Source organism: Macaca fascicularis, chromosome 1, assembly GCF_037993035.2.
Source record: "Macaca fascicularis isolate 582-1 chromosome 1, T2T-MFA8v1.1".
NCBI classification, from domain to species: domain Eukaryota; kingdom Metazoa; phylum Chordata; class Mammalia; order Primates; family Cercopithecidae; genus Macaca; species Macaca fascicularis.
Window position 1 is genome coordinate 78,655,371 of NC_088375.1, and position 24,059 is coordinate 78,679,429.

The window sequence follows — 24,059 nt, forward strand, 5'->3', positions numbered from 1 at the left end:
GACTCATTTTCTTCTAAAATGCTTTCTCCAAAAGATTTTAAAAAAGAAAAGGGGGGAAATGTGAAAAGAAAATCTTGGGGCCCCCAAATTACAAAGCTAAAGGTAAAAGTCAAGCTGGGAACTGCTCAGGACAAACCTGCTTCCCATTCTATTCAAAGTCATTCCTCTGCTCACTGAAATATGTATATCTAATTGTCTCCTTTGGAAAGGCTTATCAGAAACTCAAAAGGGTGTAACCCTTTGTCTCCCACCAACCTGTGACCTGGATGCCCGTTCCCTGCTTTGAGTTGTCTTCGTCTTTCTGGATGGAACCAATATACTTTTTATATATATTGATTTTGATGCCTTGTGTCAGGCCTCTGAGCCCAAGCCAAGCCATCACATCTCCTGTGACTCGCACATACACGCCCAGATGGCCTGAAGTAATTGAAGAATCACAAAAGAAGTGAAAATGCCCTGCCCCTGCCTTAACTGATGACATTCCAACACAAAAGAAGGGAAAATGGCTGGTCCTTGCCTTAAGTGATGACATTACCTTGTGAAATTCCTTTTCCTGGCTCATCCTGGCTCAAAAAGCTCCCCCACTGAGCACCTTGTGACCCCCATTCCTGCCCACCAGAGAACAACCCCCCTTTGACTGTAATTTTCCTTTACCTACCCAAATCCTATAAAACGGTCCCACCCTTATCTGCCTTTGCTGACTCTCTTTTTGGACTCAGTCCGCCTGCACCCAGGTGATTAAAAAGCTTTATTGCTCAAACAAAGCCTGTTTGGTGGTCTCTTCACACAGACACGCATGACATTTTGGTGCCGTGACTCGGATCAGGGGACCTCCCTTGGGAGATCAATCCCCTGTCCTCCTGCTCTTTGCTCCATGAGAAAGATCCACCTATGACCTCAGGTCCTCAGACCGACTAGCCCAAGGAACATCTCACCAATTTTAAATTGGGTAAGCGACCTCTTTTTACTCTCTTCTCCAACCTCTCTCACTATCCCTCAAGCTCTTTCTCCTTTCAGTCTTGATGCCACACTTCAATCTTTCTCTTCTCTTAATTTCAGTTGCTTTCCTTTTCTGGTAGAGACAAAGGAGACATGTTTTATTCATGGACCCAAAACTCTGGCGCTGGTCATGGACTCGGGAAGACAGTCTTCCCTTGGTGTTTAATCACGTGGGGACGCCTGCCTGATTATTCACCCACGTTTCAGAGGTGTCTGACCATGCATGGATGCCTGCCTTGGTCCTTCACACTTAGCGGCAAGTACTACTTTTCTGGGGGGCAGGACAAGCACCCACAGCCCCTTCTGTCCCTGTCTCTACCCCTTCTCTGCTTTTCTGAGGGGGGCAAGAACCCCTGACCCCTTCTCCACTTTTCTGGGGGGCAAGAACATCGTGACTCCTTATCTCCACACCCTGACCCCTTATTTCTGCACCCCAACCCTTTATCTCCAAATCCCGACCCCTTTCCTGCTTTTCTGGAGGGTAAGAAGCCCCCAACCCCTTCTCTCCGTGTCTCTACTCTCTCTTTTCTCTGGGCTTGCCTCCTTCACTATGGGCAACCTTCCACCCTCCATTCCTCCTTCTTCTCCCTTAGCCTGTGTTCTCAAGAACTTAAAACCTCTTCAACTCACACCTGACCTAAAACCTAAATGCCTTATTTTCTTCTGCAACACTGCTTGGCCCCAATACAAACTTGACAATGGCTCTAAATGGTCAGAAAACTGCACTTTCGATTTATCCATCCTACAAGACCTAAATAATTTTCGTCAAAAAATGGGCAAACGGTCTGAGGTGCCTTACATCCAGGCATTTTTCACACTTCATTCCCTCCCTAGTCTCTATTCCCAATGTGATTCCTCCCAAATCCTCCTTCTTACCCTCCCGCCTGTCCCCTCAGTCCCAACTCCAAGCGTCGCTGAGTCTTTCCAGTCTTCCTTTCCTACAGACCCATCTGACCTTTTCCCTCCTCCCCAGGCTGCTCGTCGCCAGGCTGAGCTAAGTCCCAATTCTTCCTCAGCCTCCGCTCCTCCACCCTATAATCTTTCTATCACCTCCCCTCCTCACACCCGGTCCAGCTTACAGTTTAGTTTCACGACTAGCTCTTCCCCACCTGCCCAAAAATTTCCTCTTAGAGAAGTGGCTGGAGCTGAAGGCATAGTCAGGGTACATGTACCTTTTTCTCTATCAGACCTTTCTCAGATCAGTCAGCATTTAGACTCCTTCTCATCAGACCCCACTAAATATATACAGGAATATCTAACTCTGTCCTATATCCAATATCTAACTCTGTCATACAATTTAACCTGGAGTGACTTAAATGTCATCCTGACTTCTACCCTCTACCCCAGATGAACAGGAAAGAGTTTTTTCTCTCGCCCAATCTCATGCTGATAACTGCTGGCTTCATGAGCCAGACCTCCAGGAAGTCATTAGAGCAGTTCCCCGAGAGGATCCCCAATGGAACTATCAGGCAAATTCCCCAGGTATAGCTAGGCGAGATTACATGATTTCCTGCCTAGTTGAAGGGCTTAAAAAGGCAGCTTACAAAGCTGTTAATTATGACAAACTTAAAGAAACTACCCAAGGTAAAGATGAAAACCCAGCCCAGTTCATGGCCCACTTAGCAGCAACCCTTAGACACTTTACTGCCCTAGACCCAGAAGGGCCAGAAGGTCGTGTTATACCCAGATCGTTTGTTCCCCAAAGAAGACCACCAGAGTCCAGAGTCAAAGCCAAGCGGCAAGGATCTTTACTACAAGTTCGAACTTGGTCCCTCCCTTCCACAGCATACAAGAGGGCCTCGAACAATGAGAGTGCTTGCTTTTTATAGCCCGATGTAAACAAGATATGTAAAGTTACAGGGAACAAGGTAATTCTCTCGGTTACAGCATTACAATTGGTTAACATTATACATTTAGCATTCCTTATCGGAGATCTCCCAGGTGATGTTTTTCTGAAGTTTGAAAGACATATGGAGGAATGTGTTTGTGCTGGGCTCAGGAAGTTGGGAGATATATGGGGGATGTGCCTCATTCCTTTCATTCGCCTTATTCTTAATATGCATTTTATCACTCAATCCACTCCTGACATTAGGAAAAAACTTCAAAAATTAAATTCCAGCCCTCAAACCCCACAACAGGACTTAATTAACCTTGCCTTCAAGGTGTACAATAACAAAGTAGAGGCAGCCAAGTAGCAATGTATTTCTGAGTTGCAATTCCTTGCCTCCACTGTGAGAGAAACCCCAGCCACATCTCCAGCACACAAGAACTCCAAATGCCTGGACCGCAGTTGCCAGGGGTTCCTCCAGAACCTCCTCCCTCAGGAGCTTGCTACAAGTGCTGGAAATCTGGCCACTGGGCCAAGGAATGTCTGCAGCCCAGGATTCCTCCTAAGCTGTGTCCCGTCTGTGCAGGACCTCACTGAAAATCAGACTGTTCAACTCATCTGGCAGCCACTTCCCGAACCCCTGGAACTCTGGTCCAAGGCTCTCTCACTGACTCCCTCCCAGATCTTTTCAGCTTAGCAGCTGAAGACTGACACTGCCCGATCGCCTCAGAAGCCTACAGGACCATCACAGACACTCTAGGTAACTCTCACAGTGGAAGGTAAGTCCATCCCCTTCTTAATCAATACGGAGACTACGCACTCCACATTACCTTCTTTTCAAAGGCCTGTTTCCCTTGCCTCCATAACTGTTGTGGGTATTGACAGCCAAGCTTCAAAACCCCTGAAAACTCCCCCACTCTGGTGCCAACTTGGACAACATTGTTTTATGCACTCTTTTTCAGTTATCCCCATCTGCCCAGTTCCCTTATTAGGCCGAGATATTTTAACCAAACTGTCTGCTTTCCTGACTATTCCTGGACTACAGCCACATCTCATTGCCACCCTTCTCCCCAACCCAAAGCCTCCTTTGCATCTTCCTCTTGTATCCCCCCACCTTAACCCACAAGTATGGGACATCTCTACTCCTTCCCTGGCAACCGATCACATGCCCATTACCATCCCATTAAAACCTAATCACCATTACCCCGCTCAACACCAGTATCCCATCCCACAGCACGCTTTAAAAGGATTAAAGCCTGTTATCACTCGCCTGCTACAGCATGGGCTTCTAAAACCTATAAACTCTCCTTACAATTCCCCCATTTTACCTGTCCAAAAACTGGACAAGTCTTACAGATTAGTTTAGGGTCTGTGCTTTATTAACCAAATAGTTTTGCCTATCCACCCTGTGGTGCCCAACCCGTACACTCTTTTGTCCTCAATACCTTCCTCCACAACTCACTATTCTGTTCTAATCTTAAAAATGCTTTTTTCACTATTCCCCTGCACCCCTCATCCCAGCCTCTTTGCTTTCACCTGGACTGACCCTGACACCCATCTGTCCCAGCAGCTTACCTGGGCTGTGCTGCCACAAGGTTTCAGGGACAGCTCTCATTACTTCAGCCAAGCTCTTTCTCATGATTTACTTTCTTTCCACCCCTCCGCTCCTCACCTTATTCAATATATTGATGACTTTCTTCTTTGTAGCCCCTCTGAATCTTCTCAACAAGACACCCTTCTTCTCCTTCAGCATTTATTCTCCAAAGGATATCGGGTATTCCCCTCTAAAGCTCAAATTTCTTCTCCATCCATTACCTACCTTGGCATAATTCTTCATAAAAACACACGTGCTCTCCCTGCCGATCGTGTCTGACTGATCTCTCAAATCCCAACCCCTTCTACAAAACAACAAGTCCTTTCCTTCCTCGGCATGGTTGGATACTTTCGCCTTTGGATACCTGGTTTTGCCATCCTAACAAAAGTGTTACATGAACTCACAAAAGGAAACCTAGCTGACCCATAGATCCTAAGTCCCTTCCCCACTCCTCTTTCCATTCCTTGAAGACAGCTTTAGAGCTGTCCCTGACTCATCCCAACCTTTTTCATTACACACAGCCAAAGTGCAGAGCTGTGAGTCGGAATTCTTACACAAGGACCGGGATCGTGTCCTGTAGCCTTTTTGTCCAAACAACTTGACCTTACTGTTTTAGGCTGGCCATCATGTCTCCGTGCAGTGGCTGCTGCCACCCTAATAGTTTTAGAGGCCCTCAAAATCACAAACTATGCTCAACTCACTCTCTACAGCTCTCATAATTTCCAAAATCTATTAACTTACTCTCTAGAGCTCTCACAATTTCCAAAATCTATTTTCTTCCTCACACCTGACGCATATACTTTCTGCTCCCTGGCTCCTTCAGCTATACTCACTCTTTGTTGAGTCTCCCACAATTACCATTGTTCCTGGCCCGGACTTCAATCTGGCCTCCCACATTATTCTGAATACCACACCTGACCCTCATGACTGCATCTCTCTGATCCACCTGACATTCACCTCATTCCCCTACATTTCCTTCTTCCCTGTTCCTCACCGTGATCACACTTGGTTTATTGATGGCAATTCCACCAGGCCTAATCGTCACTCACCAGCAAAGGCAGGCTATGCAATAGTATCTTCCACATCTATCATTGAGGCTACTGCTCTGCCACCCTCCACTACCTCTCAGCAAGCCAAACTAGTTGCCTTAAGTTGGGTCCTCACTCTTGCAAAAGGACTATGCATCAATATTTGTACTGACTCTAAATATGCCTTCCATATTCTGCACCACCATGTGGTTATTTGGGCTGAAAGAGGTTTCCTCACTACGCAAGGGTCCTCCACCATTAATGCTTCCTTAATAAAAACTCTGCTCAAGGCCGCTTTACTTCCAAAGGGAGGTGGAATCATTCACTGCAAGAGGCATCAAAAGGCATCAGATCCCATTGCTCTAGGCAATGCTTATGCTGATAAGGTGGCTAGACAAGCAGCTAGCTCTCCAACTTCCGTCCCTCACAGTCAGTTTTTCTTCTTCACATCGGTCACTCCCACCTAACTCTCCCACTGAAACTTCCACTTATCAGTCTCTTCCCACACAAGGCAAATGGTTCTTAGACCAACGAAAATATCTCCTTCCAGCCTCACAGGCCCATTCTATTCTGTCGTCATTTCATAACCTCTTCCATCTAGGTTACAAGCCGCTAGAACCTCTTAGAACAAGTCTCTTGGAACCTCTCATTTCCTTTCCGTCCTAGAAATCTGTCCTCAAGAAAATCACTTCTCAGTGTTCTGTCTGCTATTCTACTACTCCTCAGGAATTTCTTAGGCCCCCTCCCTTCCCTACACATCAAGCTCGGGATTTGCCCCTGCCCAGGACGGGAAAATTGACTTTACTCATATGCCCCCAGTCAGAAAACTAAAATACCTCTTAGTCTAGGTAGACACTTTCACTGGATGGGTAGACGCCTTTCCCACAGGGTTCGAGAAGGCCACTGCAGTCATTTCTTCCCTTCTGTCAGATATAATTCCTCAGCTTGGCCTTCCCACCTCTATGCAGTCTGATAGCTGACCGGCCTTTATTAGTCAAATCACCCAAGCAGTTTTCAGGCTCTTGGTATTCGTGAAACCTTTATATCCTTTACCATCCTCAATCTTCAGGAAAAGTAGAACGGACTAATGGTCTTTTAAAAACACACCTCACCAAGCTCAGTCACGAACTTAAAAAGGACTAGACAATACTTTTACCACTTTCCCTTCTCAGAATTCAGGCCTGTCCTCAGAATGCTACAGGTTCCAGCTCATTTGAGCTCCTGTGTGGATACTCCTTTTTATTAGGTCCCAGTCTCATTCCAGACACCAGACCAACTGGGACTGCACCCCAAAAACCTAGAGCCTAAAAACTCACCAACCGAGAAAGTAATTATGCTGAACCTCCTTGGGCACTCTCTAATTAGATGTCCTAGGTCCTCCCAATTCTTAGTCCTTTAATACCTGTTTTTCTCCTTCTCATTCAGACCTTGTGTCTTCTGTTTAATTTTTCAATTCATACAAAACCGCATCCAGGCCATCACCAATCATTCTATACGACAAATGCTCCTTTTAACAACCCCACAATATCACCTCTTACCACAAAATCTTCCTTCAGCTTAATCTCTCCCACTTTAGGTTCCCAAGCTGCCCCTAATCCCGCTTGAAACAGCCCTGAGAAACATCGCCCATTATCTCTCCATACCAACCCCCCAAAAACTTTCGCCACCCCAACACTTCAACACTATTTTATGTTATTTTTCTTATTAATATAAGAAGACAGGAATGTCAGGCCTCTGAGCCCAAGCCAAGACATCACATCCCCTGTGACTTGCACATACACGCCCAGATGGCCTGAAGTGACTGAAGAGTCACAAAAGAAGTGAAAATGCCCTGCCCCTGCCTTAACTGATGACATTCCACCACAAAAGAAGGGAAAATGGCCGGTCCTTGCCTTAAGTGATGATATTATCTTGTGAAATTCCTTTTCCTGGCTCATCCTGACTCAAAAAGCTCCCCCACTGAGCACCTTGTGACCCCCATTCCTGCCCACCAGAGAACAACCCCCCTTTGACTGTAATTTTCCTTTACCTACCCAAATCCTATAAAACAGCCCCACCCGTATCTCCCTTTGCTGACTCTCTTTTCAGACTCAGTCCGCCTGCACCCAGGTGATTAAAAAGCTTTATTTCTCACACAAAGCCTTATTGGTGGTCTCTTCACACGGACACGCATGACACCTTGTATCTCCCTAAAATGTATAAAACCAAGGTGTGCCCCTTTTTCTTCTATTCTGATGTCACAATCTCCAAAGTTATCAGAAACCTGCATTCAAGGACACCAGTTATAGCTGATTATAAAACAATCATCTAAAGAGTACCAAAACAAGACAACAATTGTCTGTGGATGACAAAAAGTTTTAGGGCAGCCATAGTCAAAGACACAATCGGCGAGAAAATGTGTTACCTTTGTGGCACACAATAATTTTAACATGACAATTATGATTATTACTGATAATGTACACTTAGTCATATCAGAATTGCAGGAGTTGCCCATTATTTTGGAGCACATACAAATAATATATTTACACAAATACAGCCCAAAGAAAACCAAGCACCATTTCATATTTCACATTGCTTCCTGTATAATTTTTGCACCAAATATGCCAAATTATGTCATTTTTGGATTTTAGAGAACCTAATATCTTAAAGAATTAATTAGGTCAGAAATAGATGTCATTTATCATTTGAGTTTGGAAAGTCTGTCAAGCATCAAAGGTTTAAAACACTTGTTATCACAAAATGGGATCACAGGTCATTGTAAAATAAGTCATTCATTTAACCAAAATAATAACTCAAGGATTTAAAAAAAAAAAAAAAAAAAAGGTGAAAACGTTCATTCTTTGAGAGAGGAAACTTAGTGTCAGGCCTCTGAGCCAAAGCTAAGCCATCATATGCCCTGTGACCTGCATGTACACATCCAGATGGCTGGTTCCTGCCTTAAGTGATGACATTCCACCACAAAAGAAGTGAAAATGGCCTGTTCCTGCCTTAACTGATGACATTACCTTGTGAAATTCCTTTTCCTGGCTCATCCTGGCTCAAAAGCTCCCCCACTGAGCACCTTGTGACCTCCATCCCTGCCCACCAGAGAACAACCCTCTTTGTTTTTTTTTTTTTTTTTTTTTGAGATGGAGTCTCGCTCTGTCACCCAGGCTGGAGTGCAGTGGCCGGATCTCAGCTCACTGCAAGCTCCGCCTCCCGGGTTCACGCCATTCTCCGGCCTCAGCCTCCCGAGTAGCTGGGACTACAGGCGCCCGCCACCTTGCCCGGCTAGTTTTTTTTGTATTTCTTAATAGAGACGGGGTTTCACCGTGTTAGCCAGGATGGTGTCAATCTCCTGACCTCGTGATCCACCCGTCTCGGCCTCCCAAAGTGCTGGGATTACAGGCTTGAGCCACCGCGCCCGGCCGAACAACCCTCTTTGACTGTGATTTTCCTTTACCTACCTAAATCCTATAAAACAGCCCCACCCTTATCTCCCTTCGCTGACTCTCTTTTTGGACTTGGCCCGCCTGCACCCAGGTGAAATGAACAGCCTTGTTGCTCACACAAAGCCTGTTTGGTGGTCTCTTCACACAGACACGCAAGAAACTTAATTTTCGAAACAATAAGCCCTAACAAAAACAGAATGAAGCCAATTAAATTTGTTTTTCAAAATTTTATCAACAACCTGTAAAATTTTAATCTTGACCATAAGATATAACTTCCATAAGCCTTTTATAATGCTTTGAGAAACCCTTGGTAATCTGACACAGGGTTGGTCTTGCATCAGTGTGCCTTTGACATTAATGATTAATCTATAGAGAAATTGAACTTATTTTATCTTTCAAAGTTGGCGCTTGGAATCTCTTTATTTCTTAAACAAAGATATTTCTAAGTGTCTAAACTATACTCTCCCCTAAAAACCCAAGAGGAGACTCTGTTGCTATAACTATTTTAGTCAAAACATCAGCTGAAAACAGAAATCAGTCAACTGAGGGAAAAAAAAAAAACATACACACTTTTGCTTAACAACAACAACAACAAAAAAAGACAAGATCCTAGGAGAGAAAAACAAAAAACAAAAACATGAAGGCCGGCGCGGTGGCTCACGCCTGTAATGCCAGTACTTTGGGAGGCCGAGGCGGGCGGATCATGAGGTTAGGAGGACCCGGACCATCCTGGGCCGACATAGTGAAACCCCATCTCTACTAAAAATATAAAAATTAGCTGGGTGTGGTAGTACGTGCCTATAATCCCAGCAATCTGGGATGCTGAGGCAGGAGAATCGCAGTGAGCCGAGATCACACCACTGCACTCCAGCCTGGTGACAGAGTGAGACTCCATCTCAAAAAACAAAACAAAACAAAAAAATCCATTGAAAGGACACAAAGATAGATGTGTACCCGCCCCCCACCCGCTACACCCTTGTTCTGCTCTCTAATCTTTGCACATACCAGAGATTTCGTAAGTTCTGTGAGTACCTGGTTTTCTGCACGTACCAGAGATTTTGTTTTGCACATACCAGAGATTTTGTAAGTTCTGAGGCAAGGTCACAAGACGTGTTTAAGTAAGATAAACTCTTGCTGCCATAAACCTGCTCTCCCACCTCAAAGTTTGAACCAAAATATCAGAAATGGCAGGAACCAATCATAGTTAGCCAAATCGCCTTGTTCAAACACTACCCAATCATATATCTGATTTGTATAATAACTCTATGCCCACTTTTCTTAGACTATATAACATTGTTCGGAGCTGAGTGGGGGAGCTCTCCTGCCCGTCTCATTTCACGAGCGAGGGAGAGTTCCAGGTTCGAACCTGTAATAAAGATCCTTGCTGCTTAGCTTTGACTCTGGACTCTGGTGGTCTTCTTCGGGGAATAAACGGTCTGGGCATAACAAATGGGGGCTCGTCCGGGATTTCCCCCAAGCCCACCAGACCCCCAAGTCAATGGATCTTAATCTGTAGGTAAGCCGGCTTTGTCACTGTCTCTGTCTTTGTCTCTGTCTGTCTCCCTGAAATTTCACGAAATCCATAATCTGTAATCTGTATTGGTCTGTTCTGTAAGTGGCACGGTCTTGGCGAATGCGCTAGAAGACAGCCACGCGGGACTGGTGGGAGACGTTCCCCAGTGCCCATCTGGGGGCCTCCATCCTTGGTTGCCCCGTCTGACTCAGGTCGGAAGTCCGACACGCGCTCGCGAATGCTCATCGTTATTACTGTCTGTCCATTATTGTTAAGTGTTAAGTGTAAGCCCAAAACGAAACATAAAACCTTTTCTTCCCCTTCCAGGACCGGACCTGTCGGATACTCCCCTCTGCTTCACACTCATTTTCGTCCCCCCTTCTCTTTGTAGGAGCAGTCCAAAGATGGGCAACAACCAGAGCACGCCACTCTCACTCCTTGTTACCAATTTTAAGGATGTGAAGGCTCGGGGGTGTAACTTAAGCGTAGAACTAAAGAAGGGAAAGCTAGTTACTTTCTGCCGTTCGGAGTGGCCCTCTTTCGGCGTAGGGTGGCCCTCCGAAGGAACTTTCTGTCTCTCTATTATTACTAAGGTAAAAACTAAGATTTTCCTGCCAGGGCAGTCAGGACATCCTGATCAAATTCCTTATATTCTAGTGTGGCAGGATCTTGTGGAAAACCCACCACCCTGGATAACTCCATTCATCCCTGAGCCCTGCAAAGTCCTAGTAACGCGACCTACAAGACAAAAGACTCCCTCTGCTCCCTCGGCCCCTGTGCTGCTGGACAGCCAGGACCCCCTAACGTTAGAACCCACATTTCCCCCACCATATCCGCACCTTATCCCGCAGGACCCAGTCCCCCAGGGTGGTGCTTCCGTAGAGGGAAACCGAGAAGCGGAAGCAGCCAAGAGCGAAAGTAACCTGGGGGGGCCGGCCGGCCGAACACAAGGCCGCGTACAGCAGGACCAAGCTTCCCGACTCCCTGACTCCACTGTAGCCCTGCCTCTCAGAGACATAGGATCGCTCGATGATACCGGGCTCTCCCGTCTCATGTATTGGCCTTTTTCCACCAGTGATTTATACAATTGGAAGTCCCAAAATGCTCGGTTCTCAGATAATCCCAAAGATCTAACCTCGTTGTTAGACAGTGTCATGTTTACTCACCAGCCGACCTGGGATGACTGTCAACAGCTCCTCCGAATCCTGTTCACAACGGAGGAGCGGGGAAGAGGCCAGAAAACTGGTTCCAGGAGATGACGGCCAGCCAACTGCAAATCCTGACCTCATTAATGTGGCTTTCCCTTTGACCCAGCCCAGATGGGACTACAACATGGCAGAAGGTAGGGGACAACTGCTCATTTATCGCCAGACTCTAATGGCGGGTCTCCAGGCTGCAGCTCGCAAGCCCACCAATTTGGCTAAAGTATATTCTGTGTTACAAGGTAAGACAGAAAGCCCCGCTGTGTATTTAGAAAGATTAATGGAAGCCTTCAGACAGTTTACCCCTATGGACCCGGAAGCACCGGAAAATCAGGCAGCGGTAGTAATGTCCTTTGTAAACCAGGCAACACCAGATATTAAAAGAAAACTCCAGAAATTAGAAGGTTTAGAAGGAAAGCAGATTCAGGACCTCCTTCAGATGGCCCAGCGAGTTTATAATAATAGGGATACTCCAGAAGAAAAACAGTTCAAGGCAACCAAAGAAATGACCAAAGTCTTAGTAGCAGCTTTCCCCCAGGCAGGAAATGGCCAAAACAGAAAGCAGAAAAAGCAAGGCCCTAGGCAAGGATTAGAAAAAGATCAGTGTGCTTATTGCAAGGAACGTGGCCACTGGATTAAAGACTGCCCAAAGAAACGGAGACCAGCTAACCCTACCTCCGTACTCGTTACCCAGGACTCTGACTAGGGAGGATGGGGTTCGGACCCCCTCCCCGAACCTAGGGTAACGTTGCAAGTGGAGGGGTCCCCAGTTCGCTTCTTGGTCGATACTGGGGCGGAACGCTCAGTCCTAACCAAACGAATTGGAAAAATGTCTAAGAAAACATCCTGGGTGCACGGGGCCACAGGCATCAAAAAATACCCCTGGACAACCCAGAGGACTGTAGACTTAGGAACGGGAAAAGTCTCCCATTCCTTCCTAGTCATCCCAGAGAGCCCCTGCCCTCTACTAGGGAGGGACTTGCTGACAAAGATGGGGGCCCAAATCCACTTTGAGCCAGACGGGCCCAAGATAACTGATTCCCAAAACAGGCCAATATCTATCCTGACTGTCACCTTAGAAGATGAGTACCGACTCCATCAAGAGCAAAAGCCCCCCGATCAGGGAATTGACTCTTAGCTCCAGCGTTTCCCTGAAGCGTGGGCAGAAACTGGGGGCTTGGGGCTAGCTAAACATCGACCTGCCATATTTGTGGAAGTTAAGCCAGGGACGGACCCGGTTCGGGTTCGGCAATATCCTATGTCCCTGGAGGCAAGAGAAGGAATTACGCCCCATATCCGCTGACTCCTAGACCAGGAAGTCCTACGGGCTTGCCACTCATCCTGGAATACTCCACTGTTACCTGTTCGTAAACCCAACAGTACGGACTACAGGCCAGTACAGGATTTAAGAGAAGTTAATAAAAGGGTCATGGACATACATCCCACTGTGCCCAATCCATACACCCTTCTGAGTGCCTTACATCCCAAAAAACAGTGGTATACCGTTCTTGATCTAAAAGACTCTTTCTTCAGCCTTCCTCTGGCTCCCAAAAGTCAAGAACTCTTTGCATTTCAATGGACGGATCCTGAGAGGGGCATCAACGGTCAGCTAACATGGACCAGACTGCCACAAAGGTTCAAGAACTCGCCAACCCTGTTCGATGAAGCCCTTCATGAAGATCTGGGTGAGTACCGGCGGCAACACCCTGAAATAACTCTTTTGCAATATGTTGATGATCTCTTAATAGCGGCCAGGTCCCCGGAAACTTGTGTTCAAGGGACTGAGGACCTCCTGAAGACTCTGGGGGAGCTAGGCTACCGAGCCTCAGCAACAAAGGCTCAGATCTGCAAGTCGGAGGTAACTTATCTGGGGTACCTATTAAAAGGGGGGCAACGCTGGCTAACCAAAGCCCGAAAGGAAACAGTTCTACGCATCCCTAGACCCCAGTCAACACGGCAAGTGAGAGAATTCCTGGGGTCGGCAGGGTTCTGTAGGTTATGGATACCTGGATTTGCTGAGTTAGCCAAGCCCCTATACCAGGCAACAAAGGAACGGCAGCCCTTCAATTGGACGGAAGAGGCTGAGCTGGCCTTTCAGCAAATCAAAACTGCCTTGTTATCAGCCCCCCCGCTGGGGCTCCCTGATGTCTCCAAGCCCTTCCACTTATACGTGGATGAAAGTACGGGTGTTGCAAAAGCCGTGTTAACACAGTACCTAGGCCCCTGGCAGAGGCCAGTTGCCTATTTGTCAAAAAAATTAGATTCAGTGGCTGCTGGCTGGCCACCCTGCCTCCGGATAATCGCGGCGACCGCCCTAATGGTCCGAGACGCTGATAAACTTATCATGGGGCAAGAGTTGCGCGTTATAACCCCGCATGCCATTGAAGGCGTCCTCCGGCAGCCGCCGGACCGATGGATGAGTAAAGCCCGGCTCACCCACTATCAAGGACTGCTGTTAAACCCCCTCAGAATAACTTTTCTGCCCCCAACCTCTTTAAACCCTGCTTCACTGCTGCCAAATCCAGACTTGGACGCCCCGTCCCATGAGTACACTGAGATACTGGCTCAGGTGCATGGGGTGTGGGAGGACCTGCAAGATCGTCTGCTCCCCGACACAGAACTCACCTGGTTCACTGATGGCAACAGCTATGTCCACCAAGGCCAGCGGTATGCAGGAGCAGCTGTAACGTCAGAGACTGAGGTAATCTGGGCAGAACCCTTGCCTCCAGGGACATCGGGCCAAAGAGCCGAACTGATAGCCCTTACACAGGCCCTCACCCTAGGGGCAGAGAAAAAACTAACAGTATACACGGATAGCCGCTATGCTTTCGCTACTGCGCACATACATGGGGCCATCTACAGAGAAAGGGGACTATTAACAGCCGAAGGCAAAGAAATAAAAAACAAGCAAGAGATCCTAGCTCTATTAACTGCTTTGTGGAAACCAAAGAAATTGGCTATCGTACATTGCCCTGGGCATCAGAAACCAACTACGCCAATTGCTCAAGGCAACTTCTTAGCCGACCAAACCGCAAGGAGCATAGCAAAAGCTCCCAGTCAGCTCCTCGCGCTCCAGCTCCCCGATCCTGGCCCACGAAATTTGCCATGTTTTCCCGACTATACCGAACAGGATCGCGAATGGATGAACACGCTTCCCCTAAAACAGGTTAAAAATGGGTGGTGGACTGATATAAATGACCAAACCATCCTACCAGAAAAATTAGGATGGCAGGTGTTGGAACACATCCACCGGACAACCCACCTGGGTGCCCGGCGAATGATGGACTTAATCAGGCACGCCAAGTTTAGAATCAGGCGCATAGCTGAACTGGCCAGCGATGTCACAACAAATTGCAAAGCCTGCCAACTAAACAACGCTTGCCCCCAAACCCAGACCACCGCAGGAATTAGGTGTAGAGGAACTAGGCCTGGTATCTATTAGGAAATAGACTTTACTGAGATAAAGCCTGGAAAATATGGGTATCAGTACTTACTTGTCTTTGTAGATACTTTTTCAGGATGGACAGAAGCGTTCCCAACTAAGAGAGAAACTGCTCAGGTTGTAGCAAAGAAAATTTTGGAAGAAATCCTCCCCAGGTATGGCTTTCCCATCCAAATAGGGTCAGACAATGGACCAGCCTTCGTTGCTAAGGTAAGTCAGGATTTGGCTTCCATTCTGGGGGCAAATTGGAAATTACATTGTGCTTATAGGCCCCAAAGCTCAGGACAGGTAGAAAGGATGAATCGGACTCTGAAGGAGACCTTAACTAAATTGACCATGGAGACTGGCACTAATTAGGTAGTACTTCTCCCCTACGCTCTGTTCCAGGCCCGAAATACCCCTTACAGACCAGGCCTCACACCATATGAAATCATGTATGGCAGACCCCCACCCCTGGTCCCCAGTCTAAAAGATGACTTACTCAAACCTGAAACTGAAAATGTCTCTGAGCTCCTGTTCTCCTTACAAGCCTTACAGAAAATTCACCAGGAAATTTGGCCCAGACTACGAGAACTGTACGAGGCAGGACCTCCGCCGACGCCTCATCCGTTCCAGCTGGGAGACTGGGTCCTAGTCAAGCGCCACCAGAAAGAAACTCTTCAACCCAGGTGGAAAGGACCACTGCAAGTACTCCTGACTACTCCCACCGCTCTCAAAGTAGAAGGCATCGCTTCGTGGATCCACTACACACACGTCAAACCAGTGGACCCAACATCCGACCTTCTCGAGCTGTCTGGAGCACCGGTTACATGGACTATAGACAAAGCTAAGAACAATCCCTTAAAGCTAACCCTGCGCCGTCATCCCCATAGCCGTAACCATGTCTAGCTTACCTATGCTTTTATGCCTTATGCATCTGACTCTCCTCACTGCTGCGCCGTCTAATCCCTATGTCTGGAGGTTCTGGCTCTATGAGAACAAAACTCACCCCGGGGAAACCCCCCAAGCGGGTAAACTGCTAGCTAGCGCAGACTGCCCCCCCTTAGGGTGTAATACTATAGTTTACCTCAATTTCACTAGGTTCCAGATTGCCCAACCAGCAATACCCATGATCTGTTTTGAATATGATCAAACTGAATATAATTGTAAAAATTATTGGTGGCACCAGAGTGCAGGTTGCCCATATAGCTACTGTAAGACGCACTCTGTCCGATACTGGAGATAACGACAAGGGTGGTATTTTTACAAAACTGAGTCTCCCGTCACTTACACTTGGATAATTAGAGACCCATGGGACTCTCGGTGGACAACCCCACAACATGGGGGAGTATATTACTCATCAACTAGTACCTGGCCCAGTAGCCATTTATATCTGTGGAGAAGTCTAGTTCAGATTCAACCCTTAATCCACACACAAATCCACAGGCAAGAAACCAAGCTATCACAAGACTTGCAGCCCTTCTCCTGGCTAACTCTATTACGGGAAGGGCTAGCATTCGCCAACCTCACTGGTTTAGGCGACCTGTCCTTTTGCTTTATGTGTGCAACCCTAGGAAGACCACCATTAACGGCTGTTCCTCTATCCTCCCCTCCCACAAACTATACAGGTTTTAACTCATCGATAGTCACGATACCCGATGTGGCCCTGTACCGTGACCCATACCAAGAGAAATACCCCTATTGTTATTCGGCATTTAGCAACAGCCTCTGTAACCAATCGGCTACATACCCTAATAGTCCCATATATGCTCCCACTGGTGTGTTCTTCTGGTGTAATATGACTCTGTTAAAAACTCTGTCCAAAAGCATCTCTGACGGACAGTTGTGTATCCCTGTTACCCTAGTTCCCCGACTGACACTGCTAACCCCGGCAGAGTTCATAGGCTGGGCAGGGACCGCCCCAACTAAAACTGCGCGACATAGACGAGCAGTTTTTCTACCACTAATTGCCGAAATATCCTTAACCACCTCTGTCATCGCAGCGGGGTTAGCAGGAGGGGCCCTACAACACTCCATGATAGAAAACGACAAGCTGTTACAACAATTCTCTGTTGCTATGGAAGACTCCGCCTATTCCCTAGCCTCCCTTCAGCGGCAGCTCACCTCCCTAGCACAGGTCACCCTTCAAAACCGCAGAGCCTTAGACTTACTCACGGCTGAGAAAGGAGGTACCTGTATGTTCCTCAAAGAAGAATGCTGTTTCTATATAAATGAGTCAGGGTTAGTTGAGGAAAGAGTCCAACGCCTACACGAACTAAGCTTAGAAATGAAAAAGCAACAATTCACTACAGCCGCTAACAATTGGTGGAGCTCTTCAATGTTTTCCCTTCTGGCACCCCTTTTAGGCCCCCTAATGTCTTTACTACTTCTATTCACTATAGGCCCCTGTGTGGTAAATAAAATTTTACAATTTGTCAGAGAAAGGTTTGATACCATCCAACTAATGGTCCTCCGTAGCCATCACCAGCCTCTCCTGCACCCAGAAAGTGAGGCTATATTATAAGACTCTGGAAATCCAAGATTGGACATCCAGTTACTTATGAGAAGGGGGAAATGAAAGGACACAAAGATAGATGTGTACCCGCCCCCCACCCGCTACACCCTTGTTCTGCTCTCTAATCTTTGCACATACCAGAGATTTCGTAAGTTCTGTGAGTACCTGGTTTTCTGCACGTACCAGAGATTTTGTTTTGCACATACCAGAGATTTTGTAAGTTCTGAGGCAAGGTCACAAGACGTGTTTAAGTAAGATAAACTCTTGCTGCCATAAACCTGCTCTCCCACCTCAAAGTTTGAACCAAAATATCAGAAATGGCAGGAACCAATCATAGTTAGCCAAATCGCCTTGTTCAAACACTACCCAATCATATATCTGATTTGTATAATAACTCTATGCCCACTTTTCTTAGACTATATAACATTGTTCAGAGCTGAGTGGGGGAGCTCTCCTGCCCGTCTCGTTTCACGAGCGAGGGAGAGTTCCAGGTTCGAACCTGTAATAAAGATCCTTGCTGCTTAGCTTTGACTCTGGACTCTGGTGGTCTTCTTCGGGGAATAAACGGTCTGGGCATAACACCATGAAGACCTTTTAAATACAAACATGCACATATGTACACACACACACACACACACACAAACATATCTTCGATGTTAGCCTTTTAATTAAGCTGGCTTTTAACTGTAGCAGGACGAGCCTCGGACAAAAACTTCTCAGACACCGAGATAGTGAAGGGAGTGGCTTTAATCAGCTGGGAGCATCAGCAGGCTAGCGTCTTAAAATCCGAGCTCTTCAGGTGCTCAACTCTGTCCCTTTTAAGGGCTCACAACTCTAAAGGGGTCCGCGTGAGAGGGTCGTGATCGATTGAGCAAGCCAGGTGTTGCGTGACAGGGACTGCGAGCACTGGTGGTCAGAGTGAAACAGAACAGAAAGGGAGGTTTCACAATGTCCTTCCATACAATGTCTGGAATCTATAGATAACAACAGTTGCTAGGTCAGGGGTCGATCTTTAACTATCAGGCTTAGGTCAGGCAGGCCCAGGCCTGGTTTCGGGTCTGGTTCCTAGGTGCCTGGCTACCTGCCTTTAGTTTCGCTTCTCTTTCCTTTTCTGAGTATAAAATAATGCAAAACAATATGAGAGGGTCTCTCTCTCCCCTCATAACCATTGAGCTCCTTAAAAAAAAAATTCTTCTAAATCTCATTACCATATTTTAGCTTGGATACATTGCTGCTGTTTCAGAACTACCAAGTATCAAACCAAAAAGGGTTTGATTTAGAAACTAAGCCCGGGCAGTCATGGTGAAAAAAAAGGCAAGACCTTAGCTATGGAACTATAGCACGGGGCGACAGCCATTGCTCTTTCAGTGTGGCCTGGCTAGCAAAAAGGTGGCTTTGTCATGTAAATAAAGCCCCTTAGATAGTCAAAATAAAAAATCTTCCCTTTTTTTTTTCTTTTGCTGGCCCATTTTTCTCCCCCCACTATACCACCATTTTGTGTGTGTTGGGGGGAATTTAGCCACTGTGGAGGCCTTGTTCCCCATAATTTGGAACATTCCTTCGGATTTGATCAAGTCGGATAAAGTTGGTCAAACCCAATGGGAAAAAGACCAAAACAACAGCAAAAATATAATAAACAAACAACAACAACAAAAAGTTAAGCAAAACAAATGATTGCAAAACTTACGTGATTACTGAGCACTCTAATGGTAAGGAGAAATTAAGGCCAGCTGGTTAACCAAGACAAAACACCAAGTCAGCTACTTACCTAGGGATGGGTTGCAGGCTGAACTGCTCTCTACCATCCTAGAAGCAGGAAAAGACTCATCTTCCCTGTTGAAGTGAGCTCAAACTCCATAGTCTTGGAAGCAGGAAGTCTTGTCTTCCTTATTAGAAGCAAGTAAAACTTCAACAAAAGGGAGTTGTACAGCAAAACAAACTTCAGATCTCAACCAAATTTTGTGAGATCAGGGATTGTCTGGAGGGGGTGTTCCCAGATCTCAGCAAATTGTCCTATTGGTCTGAGCCATAAACATAGCTCACGGCTGGTACCAAGCACCGATAGGAGATTTGTCAAAGGTCAGGAGCACTCCACTCAGAATCCCTCGCAATTGCCAAAATGTGAACCCCAAAAATCTGAGACAGGTCTTAGTTAATTTAGAAAGTTTACTTTGCTGGCCGGTCGCGGTGGCTCAGCACTTTGGGAGGCAGAGGCGGGTGGATCACGAGGTCAGATCGAGACCATCCTGGCTAACACGGTGAAACCCCATCTCTACTAAAAATACAAAAAAATTAGCAGGGCGTGGTGGCGGGTGCCTGTAGTCCCAGCTGCTGGGGAGGCTGAGGCAGGAGAATGGCGTGAACCCGGGAGGCAGAGCTTGCAGTGAGCCGAGATCGCGCCACTGCACTCCAGCCTGGGTGACAGAGCCAGACTCCATCTCAAAAAAAAAAAAAAAAAAGAAAGTTTGCTTTGGCAAGGTTGAGGACACACGCCCGTGACACAGCCTCAGTAAGTCCTGACGACATGTGCCCAAGGTGGTCGGGGCACAGCTTGGTTTTTATACATTTTAGGGAGACCTGAAACATCAATCAATATATGTAAGAAGTAAATTGGTTCCATCCAGAAAGATGGAGACAACTCAAAGCAGGGAAGGGGCCTCCAGGTCACAGGGAGGTGGGAGACAAAGGGTTGCATTCTTCTGAGTTTCTGATAAGCCTTTCCAAAGAAGGCAATCAGATATGCATCTATCTCAGTGAGCCGAGGGATGACTTTGAATAGAATGGGAGGCAGGTTTGCCCTGAGCAGTTTCCAGCTTAACTTTTGCCTTTAGTTTAGTAATTTGGGGGCCACAACATTTTCCTTTTACAGATGAATTCCACTGTAACTATTTTTTTTCTTTTGTCTCTTGTGCTTTTGGTGCTGGCTAGGAAGGTTTAGCCTAATCCAAGATCATGAAGATTTACAGTTTTATTTTTTCCTAAGAGTTTTAGTTCCTATAAAACTATATAAAAACATAGTTTTAACTCTTATATTTAGGTCTATGATCTATTTGGAGTTAAATTTCTGTATGGTGCACTTTGAATGTGCATATTCTGTTGTTACAGCACCATTATTGAAAAGACAATTCATTATTGAAAAGACAATCACTCCTGTAATCCCAGCACTTAGAGAGGCTGAGGCAGGTGAATCATCTGAGGTCAAGAGTTTGAGAGCAGCCTGGCCAACATGGTTAAACTTCATCTCTATGAAAAATAAAAAAATTAGCTGGGTGTGGCAGTGCATGCCTGTAATTCCAGCTACTCGAGAGGCTGAGGCATGAGAATTACTTGAACCTGGGAGACAGAGGTCCCAGTGAGCTGAGATCCTGCCACTGAACTCCAGCCTGGGTGACAGACAGGGAGACTGTCTCTCAAAAAAAGAAAAAGGAAGGAAGAGAGGGAGGGAGGGAGGGAGGGAGGAAGGAAGGAAGGAAGGAAGGAAGGAAGGAAGGAAGGAAGGAAGGAAGGAAGGAAAGAAGGAAGGAAGGAAAATTCTTCCCCCACATTGAATTGTTTTGGGATTTACGTGAAAAATAAATTGAAGGCTGGGCATGCTGACTCATGCCTGTAATCCCAGCACTTTGGGAGGCCAAGACTGGAGGATCACTTTAGCCCAGGAGTTCAAGTCCAACCTGGGCAACATAGTGAGACCCTGTCTCAAAAAAAAAAAAAAATCAATTAAACATACATATAAGAGTTTGTTTCTGGGCTTTTAATTCTGTTCCAATGAGCTACATGCCTGACTGTGTGACAGTATAAAAAATGTCCTAATATTTCTAGTTTTGTAGTAAGTTTTGAAAGTGTGAGTTCTCTACCTTTGTGGGTTTTTTTTTTTTAATTGTTTTACTCTTCCTGGTTCCTTGCATTTCTATATAAATTTTATTATTAACTCATCGATTTTCATGAAAAGAAAAGCCAGATGAAATTTTTGACAGGACTGCATTGAACCTATAGATTTGGGGAATGCTGTCATGTTAATATTGTCATTCAATCCATGAAGATGAGATGTCTTTCCATTTATTTAAATATTCTTTAATTTCTTTTAACAATGTTGTGTAGTGTTCAGAATATGAGTTTTGCATTTCTTTTGTTAAATTTATTTTTAAGTATTTTATTCTTTTTGATGCTACTGTAAGTAGAATTATTTTTTAAATTTCCTTTTCAGATTGTTCATTTGCTAGTGTATAGAAGTACAATTGATTTTTGGATATTGATCTTGTATTCTGTTCTCTTGCTAAATTTATTTACTGGACTTAATAGTTTTTTTTAGTGATTACTTAGGATTTTCTGTATATAAGACTATGATATCGATGAGTAGAGATGGTTTTACTTCTTTTTCAATATAGATCCTATTTTTTCTTTGTCTTGTCTAGTTGCTCCGGCAAGAGACTCCAATACAATGTTGAATTGAAGGAGTGAAAGCAGACATCCTTGCCTTGCTCTTGATTTTAGGAGGAAATATTCCATTCTGTCTTGCACCATTAGGTATGATGTGAGTTTTTCTTAGATAGTCTTTTTCAGATTAGGGAAGTTCCCTTCTGTTTCTAATTTGTTCAGTATATTTACCATGGAAAGATGCTAGGGGTTTTGTCCAATGCATTTTCTATATCTACTGAGATAATCATGTGGGATTTTTTGTCTTCTTGTGGTTTTTCTATTGATATTGTATATTACATTGTAGCAGGACGAGCCTCAGACAAAACTCCTCAGACACCGAGTTAAAGAAAGAAGTGGTTTATTCGGCTGGTAGCATCGGGCAAGACTCCTGTCTCAAGAGCTGAGCTCCCCAAGTGAGCAATTCCTGTCCCTTTTAAGGGCTCACAACTGTAAGGGGGTCTGCATGAGAGGGTGGTGATCGATTGAGCAAGCAGGGGGTACATGACAGGGGCTGCGTGCACCAGTGGTCAGAGTGAAACAGAATAGGCCGGGAAGTTCCACAGTGCTTTTTTTATACAATATCTGGAATTTATAGATAACATAACCGGTTAGGTCAGGGGTCGATCTTTAACTACCAGGCTTAGGTCAGGCAGGCCCAGGCCTGGTTTTGGATCTGGTTCCTAGGCGCTGGGCTACCTGCCTTTTGTTATGCTCTTCTTTTCCTTTCTGAGTATAAAACAATATAAAACAATATGAGAGGATCTGTATCTCTTCTCTCAACATTCATTGATAATTGGATTTTAAACCAACTGCATTCCTGGGAGAGACCCACTTGGCCATATGTTGCTTAACTTAGTTTGTTAGTATTTTATTGAAGAGTTTTGCACCTACGTTCATAAGATATAGTGGTCTATAGTTTTCTTTATCTTTTTTAAAACAGTTTTCGTTTCTGGTGGTGTCTTTGTCTAGTTTTGGTATCAGGGTAACACTGGCCCCATAGAATCAGTTGAGAAGTGTTTCATCCTTTTCAATTTTTAAAAGAGCTTGTCAAAATTGGTTTTAGATCTTCTTTAAGTGTGTAACAGAATTCAGCAGTGAAGCCCTTTGGGCCTGGGTTTTTCTTTCTTTTTTGAAGCTCTCTGAGTTTGGGTCTTCCCTCCCTCCTTCACTTCTGTTCCACATGTCAGTGTGAAGAGATCACCAAACAGGCTTTGTGTGAGCAACATGGCTGTTTATTTCACCTGCGTGCAGGCAGGCTGAGTCCGAAAAAGGAGTCAGCAAAGGGTGGTAGGATTATCATTAGCTCTTATAGGTTTTGGGATAGGTGGTGGAGTTTTGGGGGCAGGGGGTGGATCTCACAAAGTACATTTTCAAGGGTGGGGAGAATTACAAAGAACCTTCTTAAGGGTGGGGGAGATTATAAAGAACATTGATCAGTTAGGGTGGGGTAGAAACAAGTCACAATGGTGGAATGTCATCAGTTAAGCTATTTTCACTTCTGTGGATCTTCAGTTGCTTCAGGCCATCTGGATGTATACATGCAGGTTACTGGGGATATGATGGCTTAGCTTGGGCTCAGAGGCCTGACACCTTCCTTCCTTCTTTCCCTTCTTTCCCTTCTTTCTCTCTTTCTCTCTTTCTTTCTGTCTCTCTCCCTCTCTCTCTTTCCTTCCTTCCTTCCTTCCTTCCTTCCTTCCTTCCTTCCTTCCTTCCTTCCTTCCTTCCTTCCTTCCTTCCTTCCCTCCTTCTTTTCTTTCTTTCTGAGTCACAGTCTGTTGCCCAGGTTGGAGTGCAGTGGCCTAATTTCAGCTTACTGCAACCTCCATCTGCCAGGTTCAAGTGATTCTCCTGCCTCAGCCTCCCAAGTAGCTGGGATTACAGGTGCGTGCCACCACACCCAGCTTTTTGTATTTTTAGTAGAAATGGGGTTTCACCATGTTGGCCAGGCTAGTCTCAAACACCTGGCCTCAAGTAATCCACCCACCTCGGCCTTCCAAAGTGCTAGGATTATAGGTGTGAGCCACCTCACCCGGCCAGCCCGGGTTTTTCTTTGTGGGAAGTAGTTAATTACTAATTTAATGTCTTGTTACAGGTCACTCTTTTTTTTGAAAT

The 24,059-nt window shown here is 45.7% G+C and overlaps 1 long non-coding RNA gene across 2 annotated transcripts; it reads left to right on the forward strand.

Annotated features, from left to right (window-relative positions):
* The first annotated feature begins 826 nt into the window (after positions 1 to 826).
* On the forward strand, positions 827 to 22,893 carry LOC123574696 (uncharacterized). 2 transcript variants are annotated; one of them, XR_006699869.3, is made up of 4 exons: positions 827 to 949; positions 3,414 to 3,606; positions 21,944 to 22,055; positions 22,252 to 22,893. It is a non-coding gene; the product is annotated as an uncharacterized lncRNA (long non-coding RNA). The 2 variants fall into 2 exon arrangements; XR_012433279.1 differs by lacking the exons at positions 21,944 to 22,055; positions 22,252 to 22,893 and adding an exon at positions 7,164 to 7,692.
* The last annotated feature ends 1,166 nt before the right edge of the window (positions 22,894 to 24,059 follow it).